This window comes from Periplaneta americana, chromosome 2 (assembly GCF_040183065.1).
Source record: "Periplaneta americana isolate PAMFEO1 chromosome 2, P.americana_PAMFEO1_priV1, whole genome shotgun sequence".
NCBI classification, from domain to species: domain Eukaryota; kingdom Metazoa; phylum Arthropoda; class Insecta; order Blattodea; family Blattidae; genus Periplaneta; species Periplaneta americana.
Window position 1 is genome coordinate 190912479 of NC_091118.1, and position 24875 is coordinate 190937353.

Consider the following 24875-nt stretch of genomic DNA (forward strand, 5'->3'; position numbering starts at 1 on the left):
TAAAGAAAAAATAAGGAATTATTTATCCAAATCTAGTCTTTCAGGTAAAGCTCCCTGTAAAGCAGATTTGAATAATTTCAAGGGAAAAATTGTTCCGGGGCCGGGTATCGATCCTGGGACCTCTCGTTGAACGTACCAGTGCTCTGCCAACTGAGCTACCCGGGAACTCCACCCGACACAGTCTCAACTTTTCCCTTTATATCCACACAACTCGCGTGGGCTGACGAAACGCCAGAGACCCACATCGAGTGCACACAATCTGTGTGACTTGGAATTGTGGTTTTCTGTTAACGTACACAGTGACGTATATATTATGCAAATCTAGTCTTTCAGGTAAAGCTCCCTGTAAAGCTGATTTGAATAATTTCAAGGGAAAAATTGTTCCGGGGCCAGGTATCGATCCCGGGACCTCTGGTTGAATGTACCAGTGCTCTGCCAACTGAGCTACCCGGGAACTCCACCTGACACCGTCTCAACTTTTCCCTTTATATCCGCACAACTCGCGTGGGCTGATGAAACGCCAGAGACCCACATCGAGTGCACACAATCTGGTACGTTCAACCAGAGGTCCCGGGATCGATACCAGGCCCCGGAACAATTTTTCCCTTGAAATTATTCGAATTATTTATCCTTCAGCAGTGTTTAAATAAAATGGACGGTTATCTTGCAAATGAAATAAAAAGATTAACATGTTTTTTTTTTATTTTAGGCTATTCTACTGCCCTTTCAATCTGCAGAGTTACATCACTTCCAGCCTATATTTGTTAATTTCCTGCCCTGTGTCTCAAGTTTCATTTCGTTTTACTGTTAAGAATGTTCAAATCGATCAAACAGAAAACCAGGTATAATTATTTTTCATGTATAATTAGATTCTTTAGAATGTTAGAAGTAAACAATGAGAAGCAAATGATCGTCATATACAACAGGATGAAGTGATAAAAATATTACATAACTGTACTGAAAGGATTTCACATTCTTAAATATGGTATTCTAAATAAACAGTTCTTGACCTTTAAGGAACTGGTCTGTCATATTTAATACATCGACAATTGAATGAAACAACAGAGATAACATGTGCACTGTGAATGATGTAATGTTTCTCTCAGAAAGTATTAAATAGGAAGACAGAATATATTACAGAACAATGAATAGCAATTTCAGATACACTCTTTAGCAAAGGTTCTTGCAACTCACATTCATAAATCCAATGACAGTGAAGAAAGGAAAAACAATAGGTTCCAGTCGTTGCTAGGAAGAAGGAAGAAAAGGACGAAGAGGGGGAAAAAAATATGAAGATACAATATGAAAAGAGATGAAAACAAGAGAACGATTTTTACAGGCAAACAATTAGGTAGAAAAGAAATGAAAGTGAACAATGTCAAGGATAAGAAGAAAGAGAGAAGGAGGAGCAAATGGAGTACCTACATAGAAAATAAGACAAATAAACAGAGAGAATGAAGGGGATTCCTGGAAATATAGAGAATGTGAATGATCTTTACTAGGAAGAAGAAAAAGACAACGAGGAGGATCCCTATTAACAAGAGGAAAGAGATAAAATGATGAGGATCCTTGAAGTGGGGAAGCAAAAATATAGAAAAAGGAGAAGGATCCTTACTACGTGAGAGCAAGAAGAGGGAAGAAAAACGAGGATTCTTGCTAGGGTGAAAGCAAGATGATGGAACGAAAGGTCAAGGAGAACCTTGCTATAGTGAAAGCAAGAAGATGGAAAAGAAAAAAATTAGAATGATCCTTGCTAGGGTGAAGACAAGAATATGGAAAAAAAAAGAAAGAAAAGAAGAGGATTATTACTAGAGCGAAAGCAAGAAGATGGAAAAGAAAAAATTAAGAGGATCATTGGGGTGAAAACAAGAAGATGGTAAGAGTAAAACGAGGAGGGTCTCTGATGATAAGAAAGCAAGAAGATGGAAAAGAAAAAACTGGGATGATCCTTGCTAGGGTGAAAGTAAGAAGATGAAAAAGAAAAAAACTAGGATGATCCTTGCTAGGGTGAAAGTAAGAAGATGAAAAAGAAAAAAACTAGGATGATCCTTGCTATGGTGAAAACAAGAAGATGGAAAGAGTAAAACGAGGAGGGTCTTTGATGGTAAGAAAGCAAGAAGATGGAAAAGAAAAAACTGGGATGATCCTTGCTAGGGTGAAAGTAAGAAGATGAAAAAGAAAAAAACTAGGATGATCCTTGCTAGGGTGAAAACAAGAAGATGGAAAGAGTAAAACGAGGAGGGTCTTTGATGGTAAGAAAGCAAGAAGATGGAAAAGAAAAAACTGGGATGATCCTTGCTAGGGTGAAAGTAAGAAGATGAAAAAGAAAAGAACTAGGATGATCCTTGCTAGGGTGAAAGTAAGAAGATGAAAAAGAAAAAAACTAGGATGATCCTTGCTAGGGTGAAAGCACGAATACTGAAAAGTAATATCAAGGAGGATCCTTGCTAGAATGAAAATAAGATAATGGAAAAGAAAGATCAAGGAAGATCCTTACCAAGAAGATGGAAATGAAAAATCCAAGAAGATTCTTGCTAGGATGGAGAAAAAAAAAGAGGAGACTCATTGCCAGAGTTAAAATAAGATGGGAAAGAGAGAATGAAGAGGATCCTTGGGTGAAAATAAGATGGGAAAGAAAGATCACGGAGGATCATTGCTAAGGTGGAAGCAATAAGACGGAAAGCAAAAAAATCAAAAGGATCTTCACTAGACTGAAAAAAAAAATCAAAATAAAGAATGAGGACCCCTGCTAGGAGCAAAAAAAAAAAAAAAAAAAAAAAAAAAAAACGCAGAAAAGGGAGGATGGAGAAAGTCTTGATTAGATGGAATCAAAAAAGTGGAAAAATATCGAGAATCTTTGCTAGAATGAAAACAAGAAGATAGAAAAGAAAGAATGAGGGGATTCTTGATTGAGGAAATAACAGAGAGGACAACGATAATGTTTGCAAGAAAAGGGAAATAAAACGAGCAAAGTGAAGGTGAAGGAATAAATATCTTGTTAGAAACGAAGAAGGTTATTATAAAAGAGAGAAAATAAGAAGAGAATTCTTGGTTGTGGGAGAAAATAAGAAGAAAGAAATGATAAGAAGAACAACAAAGAAAAAAAAAAGATAAAGGATTCTTGCTGTAAATGAGCCAGGAAGAGGAAGAAGAAGAGGGAAATAAATTATATGAAGACAAATGAAAAATGAAAGCATAACAGCAACAACAATGAGTTGAGAAAGAGAAACGGGAAAGGAAAAGGGAGGAACAATGGAAGGATAAGACGAAGAGCATGGAAAAGCTAAATAGATTCCTTATAAATGTATAACTTTCACATCTTGATAACAATGTCTACAGTCACTATGTTAGTTTACAGACTTTAAAAATATGTGAGAACACTTTCAAAAAATAAATACTTTATTAATAGAATCTCTCGATCAAAATAAAGTAGGTTTGTTTTAGATTAACTCATGCTTTCTCATTCAAGTAAAGTAATAGAAAGAACACTGATAGAATAAGTGTATCACTGGCTTCTAGTATAATTACGATCACTTCATAAGAATTTGTCCCTCCTAAACCATGGAAAATATATTTAAAATACATCAAAAGGAATTATCCTTACAAGAAAATGGTACTAATATTAATTGTACGATGGATTTCACAACATACAGTTCAAATTACTGTATATTTAAAAATGTGAATAAACGAAAAATTTAAACAGAGAAACGTTGAAGTGATTGCTGAGATGATAAACCTTGATGAGTGGTTAACTAATTAAGACAAATTTATGTCATGAATAATTTCTTAGAAATCTAGGTATCATAGATTACATTTAGGAGGTGAAGTTGTACATAGAATGTTTAAACCAACTAAATTGCTATGAAGTAGATAGAATTAGGTTCAGTACTTGGAGCCAGCTAACATAATACACTATGTTTCAAAATAATGTTAACGCTTTCATATGACTTTTATTAAGTAAGTATTAATGAAAAGTTAGCATGGTACACATTATTTGAAAGTCAAACTTTCAAAGTTTTAATTCTAAATTTCGAAAAACGTAATATTTTGGGTGCCATGGGAGACATTGTTGAAAAATAGTAACTGTACAAAATAAATCTTTAGCATTCTGCAGCTTGTTAAGACAAATTTTGTAACAATGGTACAAAGGTTGTTTCACAGACATTTCTGAATTGAGTCGTTGGCTAGAATGTGCTACCTCTCCTGATCTGGCCTATTGCCTTTGACCTCCCTGGTCACCGGACATGACACCATGTGACTTATTTCTTTGGAGGTATGTGAAGGATGAAATTTATGTGCCACCAGTAACCCAACACCATTAAGAAGTAAGACATTGGATGACTGCTATGATTGCATCCATAAACAAAGATATGCTTACAAGAGAGAGGCAATAATTTGACTATCATGTTGATGTATACCATGTAACAAGGGTTCTCACATTGGGTATTTATAACATGTCAATGAAAACTTTAAGAGTTTCTTAAACAAATTATATACACCAAGTTATTTTTCATTACCCAATACTTATTGGATAGTAATCATATGAAAGTGTTGCCACACTTTTGAAACATGGTGAATAATTCTTTCAGACATTAAAAAAAAATAGTATAAGCTGCATAACAATGCTATTAACATGCAGTTTAAACAGACTACCTATTATCAATTATGTACCGGAAATAACTAGTACATTACCACAATTTACGATCAAACATTTTCCTTAATTCTTTGGTACTAATTATTAACAGTAATGTATGAAATTATTAAGAAGTCAGGGCTTTTTGAAATTGCTAAAGCTTTGTTCTTTTAGGATGTCATTTAACGATGCTGTATCAAATACCAGTTATTTTGCGTCAATAAAACTTTGTTAGGAATAAGGTTTCCATAAGAATAAATACCAGTTTACCAGTTCATTCATAAAAGTACGATGTTATTTATTTATAAGTGACCAATGTAAAATTCAAATATAACCGCATTCTTGTTCTTTAATCCTCAATAGTTTCCAAAATGGAGACAGATTATTGAATACAATTCAAACCATTCCGACTTCCAAATCTTTTCAGAGTATTGGCAGAATCTCTGCAACCCTTTTAACAACACTGAATAAGAACAATTGACATATTTGGATACCGTACTCTATGTATTACTCTGTGAAAAGATTTATTTCCTCTACATACTTAGACTTCAACAAACAAAATTTGATAACACAATCTCAAGGGAAAAAATGGAACTCTCTGCATCATAATCCACAGTTAATTCCCGATTTACCACGAAAATCGTCTGTAGCTGCATTTAGATTGGCAACAGGTCATGACTGTTTGGTGAAACAACTGCATAGAATTGGAATATATCAGTCCCCTAACTGCCCATTATGCAACTCAAACCAAGAAATGGATTCGGAACACCTCAAAATCTATGCTTAATTGGCTGACCATGATAATATCTTTGAAAAATATTGGAGTGCAAGAGGTCAAATGACTTTATTGTCAAACGCCTGACATTAGAAAACAACAACAACAAATATTTACAGAGGTGTGAAAATTATTAGAATAATCTTAATTTTAAAGTTTTTTAATAGTTCCTTCACAAATATTAATTGAATTGATGAATATTGGTATATATTACTATACTGATGTAGGATATATTTACTACTAACAATGCCGGAAAGCATTGTTGTACATTGGTATTTTTCTTATTTTACAATTGTTGTGGGAATTCAGAAATTATTATATTATGTTGGCGGAATTGGAAACATAAAAAATTATATGCACAAAACAGATGTATACGTTCATTTGAACCTTCACAACAATGTAAACGCAAAGAACAATTTGTTTAAAGCATTTCTTAATTAATTTTTTATGTTTCCAATTCCGCCAACATAATATAATAATTTCTGAATTCCCATAACAATTGTAAAATAAGAAAAATACCAATGTACAACAATGCTTTCTGGCATTGTTAGTAGTAAATATATCCTACATCAATATAGTAATATTATATACCAATATTCATCAATTCAATGAATATTTGTGAAGGAACTATTAAAAAACTTTTAAAATTAAGATTATTCTAATAATTTTCACACCTCTGTAGATACAAAGCTATTATATCAGAAAAAAAAAAAAAAAAGAAAAGAAAAAGAAAAAAAGAAACTCTACATAAGAACAGCCCGAATAGTTTTGAATAATTATTCCATTTCAGAATAAAAGTTATTTAAGCAACTGAAATGAAATAAGTGAAAACAACACATATTTTATCATTAAAGCGCATTATTTTGTATTGACAAAGACACAATGGAAGATCACTTAACAGAATATGCGAACCAAGGTGTAAAACAAGGGTGTCCGTTATCTCCTACCCTTTTTAACATATATATTGATCATGCCATTAAAGAATGGCAGGATATTTTAACAGTCGATTTTAAAATCGACAGCATCCCCTTCAATATTATCTTATTTGCAAACGATCAAGCAATTTTTAGTACATCAGAAGTTAATCTACAAAGACCTGCTAATATACTTGAAAGAATCGGAAAAGAACACAATTTGAACATCTCTACCTCAAAAACTAAAGTATTAGCATTTCAGAGAAAAAAATCATCTCAGGTGTAAAATTGTAATAAATGAAAGAACTGTAGAACAAGTAAGCAACTTCAATTACTTAGGATTTAATGTTTCATACTGCCAAAAAAACGGCATTAATATAAACATTCAGAAATTCTAGAAAATATGTGGTACCATAAGAAGAACACTAAGGCATAAAACAAGACAAGAGAGACAACTAAAATTTTATAAAGTAATGGCAGTCCCACTAGTAATGTATGGATGTGAAAACTGGATTCTGAACAGGACAGATCGGAGAAGAATTGAAACTGCCGAAATGAGATTCCTTAGACCACTGGCAGGCTACTCCATTCCAAATAAGAAGAGGAATACAGAAATAAATATTTAATCTAACAGAAAGAATAGATGAAATGAGAAGAAATGGCAAGAACACTCAGTGAGGATGCCAGAAGAATGGATGCCAAAAATTATATCCTTATACAATCCAACCGGATTTCGAAGTAGAAATGGAGAGATCAACTTTATTCTCATGAAGATGGAACAGGCCATCAGGCCTAAACCTTGAAGTGGATGATGATTTTGTGAGTGAAATGGTACTGTATTGTTATGAAAATCTTATTTCAAAGCTTTAGTGTTTTCAAAATGTGTCCTGACTTTTGAACAACCACATACATATTAAACGACAAACCAATTCAACATTCCACCTCATTCAGAGCATTACAATACATGCAACACTGTTGAGACATTAACCACAGGTAAGGGGAAATTATTAATCTGCAAGAGTAGTAACACTACCTGGTTTACATGTTTCGTTTCCTGTGAGGGTGTGTTCGTGTGGTGTAATGTAGAGTCAAAGAGTGTGTGTGTTCTGAAATTGAATTGTGTGTTGAGATTCTTTGACTCTACATTACACCACACGAACACACCCTCACAGGAAACAAAACAAGAGGCGCCAAGACCAACGACCAGTTCTGAGGATGACCCATAATAGGTCGCAACATGTAAACCAGGTACGATAGAATTTAACACAAGAAAGTCTTATAATATATATTCCGAATTGATACAATGTTAAAAGTTGAGTAATCAAGACGTATAATAATTATTATTTCAACATCTTGATATGATTTGCTACATAGAATTTTTGCCTGAGCTGAAGCTACCGTTGACATTCTTGGGTAAAATTATACCTTAATGTAAAACTCTGCTCAACTTGACTTGGTGCATTTCTCTCTGCTCTTTACTTCACCTAATTGGGATTAAAGTTGAGACACAGATTGTATAACAACACAGAATCTTAACTAACTTGATAAAATTAAATGTATCTATAATAAAATCCGAGCTAGTTACAACAAAATAATGTAATAGAGTATATGAAATTAAATTGCTTTTAACAAAATGATGATCTACTTTTTTCAATACAGTGAAACCTGTATTAAACGACTACTGATAGTTTCATATAAATTCATCTTTGAGAGGGGTGGTCGCTTAATAGGGGGAGGCTTTTTTCACACAAATAATGAGTTAAATTACTGTACGTATATAAAATAAAAGAACTTGGAATGTATTATTAAATTGTGTACAGAATGTTTTTGCAATTTTATCCTCTATATCAGCAGTTCTCAACCTATAGTATGCATACCTCCAGTGGTACGTGAATCATGAGTGTTTTATGGAACACTCCATTAAATAAATTAAAACAGTAACTGCTTCTTAATTAAACACGTCTAAATAAAGCAATCAATTACTGGTATTGGAACATAGGAACATTTATAATGACCCTGAGAGCAATACTTGGCGATTTGCCATTATAAATTTTCTTAGTGGTACAGCTAATGTCTTAAATTAAAAATAGTGGTATGTCAATGAAAAGGGTTGAGAACAGCGGCTCTATATCATTACTTCCACTTCAGAAAATCTTAAATTGAATTCTGTGGCATTTTATTAGTTTTTTATTTTTCACACTTTCATCCAATAAACTGTCCAAAATATTAACAAGTCCATTATGTTCTTCAGCCGCACAGTCTTACAAGATTGTCTGATGGCAGCACTGTTCATAATAGGTGTAGAGAAACAGCTGTTTTTTTTAGTTCCCTTGACTACAAGGATGGGCATGTTCTTCCAGCATGACGGAGCCCCTGTACATTTTAGCCATCAAGTGACAAATCATCTAAATTTCACATTTCCCGAACAATGAATCAACTGCAATGATACAAGGTGCCCAGACCTTACTCCTGTCGACTTGGGTGAATGAAAGGCGAAGTGTACAAAAACAATGGATTGGTCGTAGTAGTCACGTGCATTGGCCACCACGATCTCCAGACCTTACCGCTGTCGAGTTTTGTCTGTAGGGATGGATGAAAGGCAAAGTGTACAAAAATAAAGTAAACACAAGGGACAAATTGGTTGCGTATGAATAGTGTTGCCCTCATAAAATAACAAAAATGACCTCAGAAAAGCAACACTTACTGTTGTGCAACTGAAGTAATGAACTGTTGAAATGTATACCATGTAAATAAGCAATAAATGTAATGATTAAATTATCTGTCCTTCCTTCTTGCCACCTTGTAATGCTTATGTGTGACATTCAAACAGCTGTATCTCCACACTTATTGAAAATTGGACACATGTTTATATGACCATTTTTACTCAGAACAGTCTATATTACTACCCCCTAAAATATTTACTATTTTCATGAATCACCGTGTATGTACAGACACAAACGATATGGGAAAAATGTAATACGGCGAACGCAAAGCTCCGCCCACGTCCCCTTTCCACTTTTCCCCTACAAGCTCACCACACACCCTAGCGGGAAAGAGTGGAAATAGGGGTTTAGGGTGGGGTGACATCTAGTGTAGGAAAGTGGAACAAAAAGAGTAACGACATCTACGAAGCAAAAGAGGAACTTCGCCCTGTCACTCTCTCTCCAGCCTCTCCTTCTCTGTTCCTTGCTTAATGTCTCTCTCTTTTTTTTTTTCTTATGACTTCGCAGGAGGGGAGATTCGATCCGAGAAAGTTCGTATCTAAACCTAAACGCACGCTTTTTGTTCACGCTTTAGACCTCTCGGCTACCAAGGCGAGTTGGGGGTAGAAGGGAAAATGAATCTATTTATGTTTAAGGGAACTGCCATAACGTATTGTAGAAGGGGACAATGACCGAAGAGCGTGGGTAGAAACTGGTGGGCTTGTGAATGTCGCTTGGTAGGGGTAGACTACGGGGGTGGCATAAGTGTTAACAGAGCTTCATTGTGTCCGTGTCCAACTTCGTGTACAGACGTAACCACGTGTAGTGATGAGCCGTACCGAAGACGTGTACTCATTACGAGTGTCCAACTTGTGGGAAAAAAAGACTACTGTGTTACTTCGAGGACGTGCAAAGTTAACAGGTGAGTGTTGTTTAATGAAAACCACATTACATTGTGTTGTGTTGTGTTGTGTCAGTACATGTTGTGGACAGTTGTCTAATGCATATTGCATTGTGGTTGTGGACAGTTGTCTAATGCGTATTGCATTGTGGTTGTGGACAGTTGTCTAATGCGTATTACATAGTGGTAGGCAGTGATTCATCGAAGCGGGACAGATAGTAGAGAGAGACAGTAGAGAGAGAGCATGCGAGCGAGGTGCCGATCGGCGCGGGTGGGGATAACTTCCCCTACTGGCGTTCGCCGTAATATGTTTTTGCCAAAGATATGTGTATTAATTTAAAAGATGATTAATGAAATTATACTAATGATAGTTTTAACCACAAACATAAACATAAAATTTCATTTATGTTCAGAATTTATGTTCTTCCTGTTATTCGTTATTAACAAAGATCTCAATGCGTGAAAGAAAAAAAAATCGTCAATGTTTTCAATTCATTTTTAAAAGTATCAAAATAATTAATATAAAAGTGGCAATAACAAATTAATTTATATTTTATGTTCAATATAATCCACAATTTGAAACCAACGAATCTAGATCATAAACTAAATTTGCAAAAAAATCTTCCTCAGTCTTGTAGTGGTCTTAAAATATATGAACATAAACTCGGAGATACAAAACAAGACCAAATTCAGGGTAACTGTCTCCTTTTTATGATGTAAGATATACACTTAAAAGCCTCCCTATTGTTGCTGCATTCTCAGTACATCACATTTCACATGATCGAAAACAATTCTCCCGAAAGCATTTTCCCAGAAGCAACTTTCATAAATATTCCTGTATCTGAGATCAATGTTATGAAAGCCCAATACATTTTCAGTCTAATCCACCATGACAAAATACAACAAATTTAATTTTAATTTGAATTTAACTCAGTTTAACTCTTGAAAATTCATAAGGTTAAATTATAATTAAAATACATGCGATTTACAGGCGATACAGAACATAATATTTAATTTATACAGAGTGATTTATATAGAACTGACACATTTCTTTCTTTAATTATTCCGTTGGAAATTCATTCAATGACCCAATTTTGGCACCAATTAAGCAGAATGTTCTGGAGTTTCGATTCCTTGTCACTAGATGCGCAGATGTTTATGTTTTATTCCTAATGTTGGCAGCACTAGATGCGCAGATGTTTATGTTTTATTCCTATTGTTGGCAGCTGTTTTTGACATTTTGTGTCAACGTGAAAATGCAGTACACATTAAATCAACGACTCTTCCTTGTGAAGCAATACTGGATTACGAATTCAATTACAGCTACTCAAAGGGCATACCAGAGAGAATTTGGTGTTCGCAATCCTCCCAAAAGAAACACAATACTGGGACTGGTAAACAAATTAGAAACAACTGGATCTATGGTGAGTGAAAAGGGCAAGCATCGTTCATCTAGGCTTCCCACGGTTGTTGACGTAAGAGCACGACTGGAGCAGTCACCCAAAAAATCATTAAGACATTTGTCGCAGGAGACAGAGTACACCTACTCAATGTGTCAGAGAGCTGCGAAAAGTGCAGGCCTAAAACCAAGCTTCTTTGACGACCGAATAATTTCCAGGAACCTGTGGCCACCGAGATCTCCGGATTTGACAACGCCGGACTTCTTTCTATGGGGTTACTTAAAAGACAGGGTTTACGCCACACGTCCCCAGACATTGGACACTCTGAAGCACAACATCACACAGGAGATTCAAGCTATTGACAACAGAGTCCTCCAACGAGTGGCCAGTAACATGGAACGACGTGTTGAGTTGTGCCTTATGCAGGATGGAGGACATTTTCAACATTTGCTATAGAGGTAAATAATCTCCCAAAATTCCTCTACATTTTAGGTATAATAAGTTGTCACTAGAACAATTCGTTTTGAAACAATTAATGAAAGAAATGTGTCAGTTCTATATTAATCACTCTGTACTTCGTTGTATTGCTTTTAACAACATACTGATTGCTGTACATTAATGAAAAGAGCATACAGAGTTTGGCAAAAAAAAAATTTGCAAATTTATTTAAAAATAAATAAAGTACTGAGTTAAGTATGACAGACTTTTACTATATTCAACATGATGTGTCATTTTCAGGTTCCTTGTACCGTGCCATTTGAAGAAACAATCACTGTAAACTATTCTCCAGTTAGCTTCAATTTTGCCATACTCTGTGTGTAGAATGAAGAAAGCTAAAATATCCAACACATATTTATACATTAATTCATGATAGGCGATTTAGTGATGATCGTGCTCGCCATTAGATTCTGAATGTTGGTGATGGAACTTTCAAGTGGAATAAAAATCCATAGCATAATTTTCTTCAGAACAACACTGTCCCTGAAAAGACTTCAGGTAAGATTTTCCAGCTGTTTCTCGCTCATTTCAGCATTCGAATTAATTGGTAATTACTACCAGTCACATTATTACCAGGGTAACGAATTCTACTTTTCAGATGCTTTCAATTAGAAATATGACACAGTCAGGCTAGCAGTCCAGGAGGGCGTAATTTGACAACTGAAGACATCGGTAATCAATAATCAACAAATTTTTCTAAACTACTACTGGAGAAAACAATAGGGCAGCAAGCCATAAAACAAATGTCAATTTTCAAATATCATAATCATATTTACATCTGATTGAGATTCTTGCTGATACATCTACTACCAGGCAGTACATCTCACTTGACAATATGTGTCAGAGGAAAAACAAATGTTTGTATACATCTGAAGTCTGATTAGTGAACTTATTGATCAGCGATGTAAGCAATGGAGGGGGAAAGGAATTGGCCCCATACCTATTATGTCCTGGCTTAGTTGCCTCATGAGTAAGGCGACACTTAAGAGGTTCCAACATATCTTCGGACATTTGACTGAACAACATAATGGCATTATATTAAATAAATAAAATTTAAAGTAACAGCATTATGTCTTCAAGGTGTGTTTCCATTGGAAATATTTTATATGGAATTACTATTCCAAATTCTGGATGGTATGGGATATGTCCATTTATGTAGCACACAAATGAACTCCATAGACATGTATACGACTAAGTTCTGTGTATCATTATTCGACCGATAACAAATAATGTTCTGCAATCTTAGCACACGTACACATTTTCCATATGTGCAAACAAAGATGGAGTGGACAGTTAACAAAACTTATTGAACAAATGGAGGAGAGGAAATGTCTGTGGGATCCCTAAAATACAAATTTTAGACACAGAAATATGTATAAAGATTCTTGACGTGAAATGTCTTTAATTTTGAAGACAGAGATCAGGAAAGATGGGAAAAAGATTCACAACTTAAAATCACAGTTTAGTAGGGAGTTGGCAAGAATTGAAAAATGTGACTTACACAATGCTCTATACATGTTTCAATGCAAACTCTCTCCATTTACAATGAAAGAGTAATGGAACAGAGAAAAATTCTCTCCGGCACCAGGATTTGAACCCAGGTTTTCAGCTCCACATGCTGATGTTTTATCCACTAAGCCACACCGGATACCCATCTCGGTGTCAGACAGAATCGTCTCAGTTTAAGTTCCAACTCTTGGGTTCCCTCTAGTGGCCGCTCTCTGCACTACGTCATAGATGTCTATGAATGTAGGACTGAAATCCACACACGTGTTGAGGTGCACTCGTTATGAGTGACTAGTTGGCCGGGATCCGACAGAATAGGCGCCGTCTTAAATCACGAAGTGATTTACGCATATCATATATATTATTTTAATGTACTGAAGTACATATGATATTTCCATGCAGATATTCTGCGTTATCGTATGATGATGCAGAATATCTGCATGGAAATATGATATGCACTTCGGTACATTAAAATAATATATATCTCTCCACTTATGTTTGTATGCTACGTAATAGGACAGTTCTATATAAACGTTCCCAACAAAAACGCACCTTTAATACGCATCTGACCAATTTCCAATGAGGAGCACATTAACAATGAAGTCATTGCATCTACTTCAGTTATATGATACCAATATTCAATTTATGCACCTCATACATGTCCCATTAAGTGCAAAAGACTGTGGTTAACAAATATTTCTAATCGACATATCACTCTTGTCTGACAAAAGCCTCTACAATTATATTGTGGTGGCATCTGTTGTTGTGAGTATGGTTATAAAACTGTTTTTTTTTTTTTATGAAACAAGGTGTGGGAATGGCCGATAAATTTTGCCTGAAGCCCTTTACTGGGGACAGGGTTTTATTACGTGCCGTAAATCTATGGCACAGGATTTTGTCACCCCTTAAAATCCATCACTCTTGACCAGGTTTCAACCCACAAACCTCTGGAAATGACTGGCATGGTACCAGTAGATCATTGCGGATGATTTTTCATTAACACAGGGATCTTTAACAAACAGTAAATTTACTGAAGCCAATGACTTTACCCTCATCTGCATGTGAGATATTATGTGATGCACTATCCATCACCCTCGACTGGGTTTGTACCCAAGATGCTTAGATGCAAAGGAAAACATGATAACCTCTAGTGCAATCACCCAATACATAGTTTTGAAAGTAATTTTAATTGTTCTTTATCACTAAGATTAGACTGTATCTAGATAAATTATTATACAATCATACTATTATCATCATAATTACGTACTAATGTCCCATTATGCCATTTAACAAGCATTTATCTAGTAAACAAACACTCATGCAACTTGTTAAGACAGGAGATAATACAAATCCACAACAGACAAAGATCAAGAGCCCAGAGCTACCACTACAACGTGCACAAACTCTATGGTAAGAGCTGAACCTACCTGCAATACAGGTTGCATCGCAGCAAGTTGTAGTGGTCTCTCGTCAACTGGTTGTTGGGGGATAGAATTAGTTGCAGTAGAAAATAAATGCCCTTCCCTGCTTCTTCAACATATCATCGCTTATTTCACATATGAATGGTTTGTAAAAATAGTAAAGTTTGTACTAAATACTATCGTAAGTAAACTGAGAAAAAAATTAACTTATTTGTAAGTTACACAAATCTGGCTTTCAGCTTTCAGCTTTCCTGTAAAGCTGACTTGAATCATTTCAAGGGAAAAATTATTCCAGGGCCTGGTATCGAACCCAGGACCTTTAAGCCATCCAAGACAAGAGTTTTATAACAGATTTGGTTATTGTTTAGCAACAAATGGAGATCTATTTGAACATTTATTGTGATTTACTAATTTACCATGAAATAATGTAAACATTGGTATTTTCTTTGTTAATCTGTAAAAAATGAATTCACATTGATGTCACATTCATTTGTTTCACCTTTAAATTTTATCATAACTGTTGGATTTTAAATTTTTAAATTGTTAACTGTCTCCCATTGGAGGTAGCCCAGAAGGACTCAGTATACTCTCCTACATGAATTTTACAATATTAAATGTTTACATAAATTTGTTGACAGAAAATTAAAATAAACATATATGAATTATAGAGTGAAGAAAAAGAAATTAAACAGAGTCAATATGATGACTCAGAATTTGGCAAGAGCGTTTCAAAACTGAACTATTTTGTTTTAAAAGCAAATATCAGTTATCCATGACCTACTGCAATGAAATTTTCATTAAAGATGGTTATAACTACTTTTTAATTTTAATTAATTCCAAACACACTCATAATCAAAATATGAATTTAATAAAAGAAATGGATGCAGAATTTTTTCTGTACAAAAGCTTTAATGATATTTTTTTCTATAATAATTAGGGGAGCTAATATAACAAAATATCAATTTTAGCATTGAAATCCCTATGGTGCGTGTTCCCAGTCACTACCTGGTCCTCTCTATCTCTATCTCCCTCTCTTAATGATGACTTGAATTCTATATCCATATGGTCGAAAACGCACGGACTTAATTTAAATGCAAGTAAATCGCAGGCAATCTTAATAGAACATCAAAGATCGAAGTGTGACAAACAAAATTTGCCACCGATAATTGTAAATAATACTACTATTCCATACAGTACGACTGTGAAGAACCTTGGTATTTATATGGATTGTCACCTGGAATGGAATGAACAAGTGAATCACACTTCCAAAAAAATATTTTCCATTATTCACTCATTAAAGCGACTGAAGAACTTTCTTCCTGATAAATTAAAATTAATCCTTGTACAAACACTCGTGATGCCACACTTTGACTACTGCGATATTATATTAAGTAACCTAAATGCAAATTTGAGCAACAGGCTACAACGTGTGCATAATGCGTGCGTCCGTTATATTTGCAATATTCGTAAGCATGATCATGTTTCCCCGTCTTTCCAAACTCTGTCTTGGCTAAGGCTAAGCGATCGACGAGCCCTGCATTCTCTTGTTCTCTTATTTCAAATTCTGCGCACCACTACCCCAATATATTTGGCTTCTCGTTTTCAAAATTTATCCGCATATCATCAGCTAAGTACAAGATCTCATTATAACAATTTACTCATTATACCCTACCACAAGACATCTTTATATTTTTCATCCTATACAGTTTCAGTTGCTAGAAATTGGAACTCGCTTCCGAGTGATATAAGGGGTTGTTGGACAATAGCTTCATTTAGGTCAAAATTACATAAATTCTTACTTAACAGATGAATTGCTGATTAATATTTGTTACTTATAATGAAACTAACATCTGTCCATTCTTATTATTATTATCTTTAATTTCTCTAAATAGATTTACAAAACCTCTAATGGCAATTACATTAATATTCTCATTATAGAAATAGAAATATATATATTCTCCCTGTAACATAGTCCTAGTAAGCTTATATTAAATTAATTTTCATCATTTTACTAGCTATCTCAAATATTAAATTAATTATAATTCATTGAATTAAATTAGCTCATAAATTAAGTTACTACTTTACCTTATAGATTTATCTAAATTTAAATAAATGTGTAGTGAAGATTATTGCTGGAGAACCTTTTAAGTGTAGTGAAAATATTTGTAATTTAAATTTATGTATTGTATTGATTAAGGCTGGTTGAGTGGAAGAGAAGGCCTTATGGCCTTAACTCTGCCAGCGAAAATAAAACATTATTATTATTTCTCTAATGGCAGAGTCCTTAACCTGCAGTTATTTGCTCCATGAGCATACTGAGAAACAAACACCACACCTTTCAGCTATATAGTTCGTCAGATACTATCCAGAGATACTAATGTGTAGTAATTATTATTTCCACTGGTGTGAAGAATGTGGGAAAAATGCAGAAGATAATGGACTACAGAGCATCACAATCAGATATGGTAAAATACCCAAGAGATTCCAGAAAATATATGAATGTTGGCAACCCTATCAAGAGTTGAAGTTAAAAGGGAGGAAAACTAAAAAATTCACACAATCTCACATCTTTACAAGAAGTCTCAGGACTGACATTACAGACGTGGACAAATTATTAGCAAAATTGGAGATTTTTATTATATATTTTTACAAAGTATGATTCTTCAATTTAAACTACAGTTGACATCTTTGCGTATTTCCAAATTATTAGAAAAATCGAAGATTTGTATGTGTATTTTTACAAAATTACACTCTTCAATTTAGACTACAATTGATATTTTTGCATATTTACAAATTATTAGCAAAAGTGAAGATTTTTTTTTGTATATTTTTACAAAATTCGACTCTTCAATTTGGACTACAGGTGACATTTTGGATATTTCCAAATTATTTATTAGCAAAACTGAAGATTATTTATTATATATTTTTATCAAATTTGACCCTTCACTTTAGACTGCAGTTGACATTTTTGCATATTTACAAATTATTAGCAAAATTGAAGATTTCATTATATATATATATTTTACAAAATTTGACTCTTCAATTTAAAATAGCCTACATTTGACATTTTGCATATTTCTATCTACTGTAATGATAGAAATACGCAAAATTTTCAACTGTAGTCTAAATTGAAAAGTCAAATTTTGTAAATAGAATTATCATAAAAATCGTCAATTTTGTTAATAATTTGTCCACGTCTGTATGTATGAGAACGTCAAACTGAAAAAGAAAAATTTTCTATGCCTTAGACAGGATTCGAAATCACGACTTTGGTTTAAATAGAGCATCAAAGTTGCTCTTCAATTACGGTGTATACAATAGCTTATATTTCTGAAGTTACACGATTTCTTAAATGTTCAGTGAAAAGACATTACCTTGACGGTTCTGGAATTGATCTTGAATCTGGCAGAAGATGAAGATAAAATGAAGAAAGAAAACAAAGAAGGAAACAACACAAAAGGGTAAAAATTAATTTAAAACAACTAGTTAACTTTGACTATATAATGAAAACGCTTAGCATTCCGCATTTCTTTTAAAATTAAGAAAATGAGTGTGTGAAATTTAGTATTTAACATCATAATACAGTATGTACAAAAGGTTACTTGAATATTGGCCAAATACCCTGAGCATATTGTAGGTATGTTATACTGAAAAATAGTGTGAATGTGTTAACTGAAAAATAGTAAATTACTTAGCAGTAACAAGCATAATTTTTAAAAAGTGCAATAAGCAAATAATGTGCACATACATAGAGTAAGAAACATATTGTTCTAATAATAACTGTTAGCTTCTTAACTGTTCCATTGACTATGTATAAATGACAGAAGAAAAAAATCTGTCCAGGTTCATGTCTTAGTCCCAGAAGTTTTATGACACATTTTGCAGAATAAAGCAACATCGAAATTAACACTTGTTAAAAGAGATAATATATTCTGAAACAGATAAGAAACGTACAAAATATATATCACAGTTGTATGAACACTATTAGAATAAAATAATTATTAAAATTAATAAAATTCAGACATGTTTCGGAGACTGCCTCTCCATCGTCAGTGACTTTACCACAACAGCTGGTTCAGGTGATCGACAGCGTTGTAGCGTAGCTTAAAGGAGACCGCTACAATGCGGTCGATCACCTGAACCAGCCGTCGTGGTAAAGTCACTGAGGATGGAGGGGCAGTCTCCGAAACATGTCTGAATTTTATTAATTTTAATAATTATTTTATTCTAACAGTGTTCATACAACTGTGATATATATTTTGTACGTTTCTTATCTAATCCATGAACATTGTTTAATTGACCCATATGTGTGATTTAAATTCTGAAACAGTTTTTGTGTGTTGTATTTCAGTGTTGCAGAACATTTTAGTATGAAATATTGTCCACTGGAGAAAAAAAAAAAAAAAAAGAAAAAAAAAAAGTAATCTTTCTAACAAACTTATTATTAGAACTAATAAGGAAAAGAAATTATTATCACATGAATAAGCTGTGAACTAAAAATTGTGATCTTTATGCTCGTGTACTACGCGAGCTTTTTTCCCCACGTCACAAATAATCTAACAATTTTTGTCTGAAAACATTTCTTTTTTATTTCTTTTATGCATGTAATTACAGCTTAAAGGAACACAATTTTTGTTAATAATAAGTATTTTGATTTGAAGGCAGCCATTTTATCAGGTATTTTTCAATTGTACAAAAATCTGTTGACAATCCAAGTTCATTTAAGAAACACTGTTTCACTTTTATCGTCTTCATTCTATTTGCAGTCGGTAATTGGAAATCTTAATTAAACTTTAAACATACTGAGTTCTAACCAAAGGGTTAACTTTCCAGAAGAGAAGGTCAAGACCTGAAAATGTGATATCTTAACGAAACCCACACCAAACTGCAAGTCAAAGAATAGATTCCAGGCACCTGGGTTATAGACGAAAATGACCAGTCATTATTCAACCGAAAAATAAAATAATATAACATGAGATAAAAACAGTGTGTGGTTACATTCCTTGACTACACATGAATTGCAGCTTCATTAGTAAACCTAGCTTATTGGCTAACATTAACACTAATAAACGTGAAATCCTGGGTTCGGAGTGTATTTCCAATTTAAAGAGTAAGATGTCCACAAACATCGCAGCAGTGCGATCGGTGCCAGGTCGTTCCTTTCAAGATCAAAAGTGTCGTCATGTCATCCAGGATGCAGCGAAGTAGAAACCCTTGGGCATGTTTTGGGTTATTGCCCTAAAGGAGAACTACTGAGGAACAATTGCCACCATAAAGTGAGAAGCTCCATCGCAACCACTCTTCAGAAGGCAAAGTGGGAGGTTTACGAAGAAGTGCACTGCTTGGCTGAGAATGGGTCAATGAGAAGAGCAGACATTATAGCCATCGATTACCGGAATCAAAGAAGCCTCATTCTTGACCCAACTGTCTGTTTTGAGAAGGATGATCAACAAGCCAATAACGTTAACGATGAAAATAAGTCTATTTACAACCCATGTATTCCTCACTTCAGTGAGAGATACAAAATGAATATTAATACAGGGGAAGTGAAAGGACTTCTTTTTGGCGCTAGGGGAACTTCATTTAAGTTAACCAAAACCATTCTCCTTTCTCATAAATTTTCTAATGAGGACATTAACAAAATTTGTCTAATGGTATGTAATTTTTTTTTTTACTTCATTTCATTACTCTTCAATGTATTTTCATCTCATGTTTCTCCGAAATCAAATTGTACTTTATTTTTAAATTTATCACTGTTCCGTATTCTCTCCGCAATCATATTGTATTTTTAATTTAACCTCTGCTTTGTATTCTGGATCCTAGTGGTCAGCCATAGACTTCGGCCAGATGTTCCAAATTGTGGAATTTGTGTAATCCTTAGCATGTGTCTCTGTACGAGAGAAGTTCATCTGAAAGGCCCATGTTGAAGTGGTCCTCTCCCCTCTCCCCTCCCAACAGCAGTAGATCTCTTAATTTGCCATTATTCACCCTGATTCTACAAGTATAGATATTGCTGGTGTCGAGAAGTTTAGAGCACTTAGTTTGTCAGACTATCCACAGTGCACCACAGGTGGTGGATTCATAAGCAAGAATGTAAAGAACACTGTCCCTGACAGAAAGATCCAGACAAGATTTGTCTGCCATTTCTCGCCATGTTGGATTTCGATACTGAATAATCTCTGCGGTTTTAAGCCTTGGTTTTCTGAACCGACACATGCAACATGCGAGGTGCGAGACCCGCCTCACACAAATCCGGAATACGCGAGAGATAGTAAGTCGTTTCTATAACTGCGAAATGCATCATTCCTGCTGTAGACAATTTTCAGCAGGACGCCAAAATGTGCATGACGAGCAACACAGTGGGAGGCCAACCATCATCACAGATGACCTTGTGAAGCAACGCACCATTTGCTTGCTCATGACATTAGGCCCATACACCTGGCACAGCTGACGATAAATTTCAATCAGCGCTATGCCCTGTGCATTCAAAAACTTTATCACTGACCGCACTTCACACGTGGTGGGAGCTGGAACAGGAGCGTCCATCTTCAACCAATGCAACGAAGCTACTAAGAGCACTCGGGAAGTTCCGCTAGCGCATGCGCCATGCCAGGACATTACTCTATCATGTACACGCAGTCGCTTCGCGCAACATATGGTTTGCTAGCTGTGGGTCGAATGGGAAAGTTACTTTATGGACGCGCCTCGTATTATGACCATCATAATGCTTGGAGCAAGATGAGTAAATTAATGGAAACATCAGGTAAAAATTTAACTTTATTTTTGTACGTAATACTAATATGAAAATAAATATTACATTTTGTTTTATGTCTCAGAAAGTAATTAATAATATAAAAATATTGCATGTTGGATCATGTTTAAGTGTGTAACACTAGATATTAGAGATGGATGTAGATATGCAGTGTACAAAATACGTGAGAAACCATGACCTTTCAAACACGTAATTAGATTCTATGTTGGGCAAATAATTTGGAAATCATAGGCATATGACTGTACAAATAAAGGCACTTGCAGCTTGTTAACAGCAACTTGAGTGTTGCTTCATCCTATGTAGAGATAGTATCATGGCTATCCTTGATAAATTACTTCCTTAAAATAACTTAAGAACAAAAAACCATTTACGTCAAAATATATCATAACCGTTGGTTCCACTACTACCTTTTTTAATACAGTATAATCCCGTTAATACGCTCGTCAAGGGACTGCGGCCTTGAAGCATTATAAGCGAGAAATGATTTGTGAAATGAGGAAACAATTTAGATACCAGTACAACTTCATAGAAAAAAATTATTTTATTGTTGTTTGCTGTGTGTTTGTACTGCTATTATGAATGCTCATATTTTCTATGTGGTTCAAGTAACCACAGACAACTTCACTTGATACACTGCTAGGTGTAATACTAGTGTAATTTTTCACTTATAGACAAAGATTTCCATTTTGCTCTATCAAACTTACTGCACACTACACAGAATTCAAACAATGACTCAATTTTACATTGACAGGAAGACTTTTGAGTGTTAAAATCCTTTCATACAAAGAAAAGTACTGGTAAATATAACTTCCGACAGTGTTGACTGGAAGGATTTTTTCAGATAGAGGGTGAAATTTCTTTCCAGCACTAGTGATGTAATGATCCTCAGTACAGTCACAGGAACACATTTCTTCGCCATGCTTTTAAAACATAAGTTTCACAAGTTATATGGAATATTTTAGTCATTTCCGATCTGAAAGTGTTACAAATGGATGTTGTTATGTATTATTTAACGACGCTCACAACTGCAGAGGTTATATCAGCATCACCGGATGTGCCAGAATTTTGTCCCGCAGGAGTTCTTTTACATGCCAGTAAATCTACTGACATGAGCCTGTCGCATTTAAGGGGACACTTCTGTGAGTTTAAAAACTTTTACAATTTTCATCCAAAATTTATGAATTTTTAAACTACATAAACATACCAATAATACTATCATCTGTACAAAATTTTGTGCCATTAGGGCTAATAATTTTGAAATGATATTTTTTAAATGTATTTTATATTGACGTCACTAAAAAGGCCCCTTGCATCACAATTTCCACAATTTTTAATTCATATTACTCAAAAGCTTGAAAATAGTCATGGGGACATAAATTAATTAGCTTTTTGAGCTCGGTCCAAATAGAGAGCCACAATAAATTTTTAAATCGATTTTCTTAATGTTTCACCATTATTTCACCATAGTGTCCCCTTAAGCACACTTAAATGCCATCAACCTGGTCCAGGATCGAACCCGCAACCTTGGGCATAGAAAGCCAGCGCTATACCAACTCGCCAACCAGGTCGACGTTACAAATGGAATTTGGAAGCGTTACAAGAGGGTAAAATTATGCAAGATTATATATGAAATGTTCAAGGATCGTATAAAAAGAGTGTAATGAATGGGATAGCATTATAAGCGGGAGCGTATTAACAAGATTATAATTAAATATGTTAGATTAATCTAATTTATTAAACATATCACATTACGGAATTCAGTGTGGGACTATATTACCCATCAGAAAGTTTGTGAAATAGTTGTGTTTGCTAGCATGCAGTTTAGATAGTACTTATCTATAACACTTGCATAGGCCTGATCATAAAGTACTAATGAGTAGTCAAGAAACCTAATAGCAGCATACTTTGTAAATTACTTTTATTTTTTTAAACGACTAAATGGCTGGGCCTATAATCTTGGTGGGTTGGAATCAACTCTCTAAACCTTGCAGTGTGGTAAGGTTCATTATAATATTGCCTGTTCAAGCATCAATCTTCCCTTATCTGTTATCTGACATACTTAAAATTAAAGAAAAGTTTAGTGTTGGTATGCAAATTATGTTTTGATTTATCTTTTAAATTTATTTGTAAACTTTACACTAGTCTACGTAAAAACAATCATATGATTCTGATACTTTACATATTAGACAAGATACAAGTTCATATGTACATAATAACCTTACACCGAACCATCACCAATCATTCACACATTCACACAAATACACACGTGTTACTTGAAAGTGCCATACCTATAGCGTTTTCGTAAATCAGTACATAAAAATGCAGACTGCTGTGCCAATGGTTAATAAAAAAAAACATATATAACTAATATAACAGATTTAATATGTCTAATTGAATTTATAGATTTATTTTCTTCTAATTTCCGGCAAATAGCGAACAATGTAGATAAAGTATTGTATATAACTCGTACAAAAGTAGTTTGATTAACTCGTGAGTCTTAGATCACCCCCTCCGGTTGTGAACTAACTTGACCCACTCAATAACAAAGTTCCACTTCTGTACATCGTTATATAATACGTTTCAGGCTGTTTCGGTTCATCTTTTTGGGTCACTTTTCATTTTTGGTCCTAGGCCATTTAGGTAAATAAGATATTTCGGTCCCACGAAATTTTTGGTACAACATTTTCGGTAATAGGCCATTTCCGTACCACGAAATTTTTGGTACATCACTTTGGTCACTTTGTCATTGCTTTAAGTTATGTTGCTTGGTCATTGCTTATGAAATAAATTTAATTTAAATTACATTTCCTAGTAACGGAAAAAACAATTTGCAAAATGCAATACAATTTCTGAGTAGAAATAAAATCATTTCCTAGCAACAGAAAAAACAATTTGCAAAGAAACATAAGGTCTCTCCAGCGAATAGGGATTATAAAGAATGGACACTGAGTGAATTTTCCTGTGTTTTGTTTCTCTGTGCGCCATCGTATAGTTCCACTTTCAAGCGCTAGAGGTTAGTGTAATCGAGCATCACTAAGATAATAATTGAGAATATAGTTCCAATGGCGGGCTTATGTGAGGGTGGCAATGAACCTTCGGGTTCCTTAAAAGCCATTTGTAAGTAAGTAAGTAAGAGTTGAGACGCTTTGCTTCAAATAAATTCAAGTTAACAGCTTTTCCTTATTTCTCAGTGACAAACTAGTTGTAATAATAATTTTTTATATTTTATGTATAATAAATTATATGGGAGGATAATATTAAAATGGATTTGAGGGAGGTGGGGTATGATGATAGAGACTGGATTAATCTTGCACAGGATAGGGACCGCTGGCGGGCTTATGTGAGGGCAGCAA

At 34.4% G+C, this 24875-nt stretch overlaps 1 protein-coding gene across 3 annotated transcripts in view; it reads right to left on the reverse strand.

Annotated features, from left to right (window-relative positions):
• bbc (choline/ethanolaminephosphotransferase 1 bbc) overlaps window positions 1–24875 on the reverse strand; it is a 108280-nt gene that overhangs the window by 13578 nt on the left and 69827 nt on the right. The window lies entirely within an intron of this gene.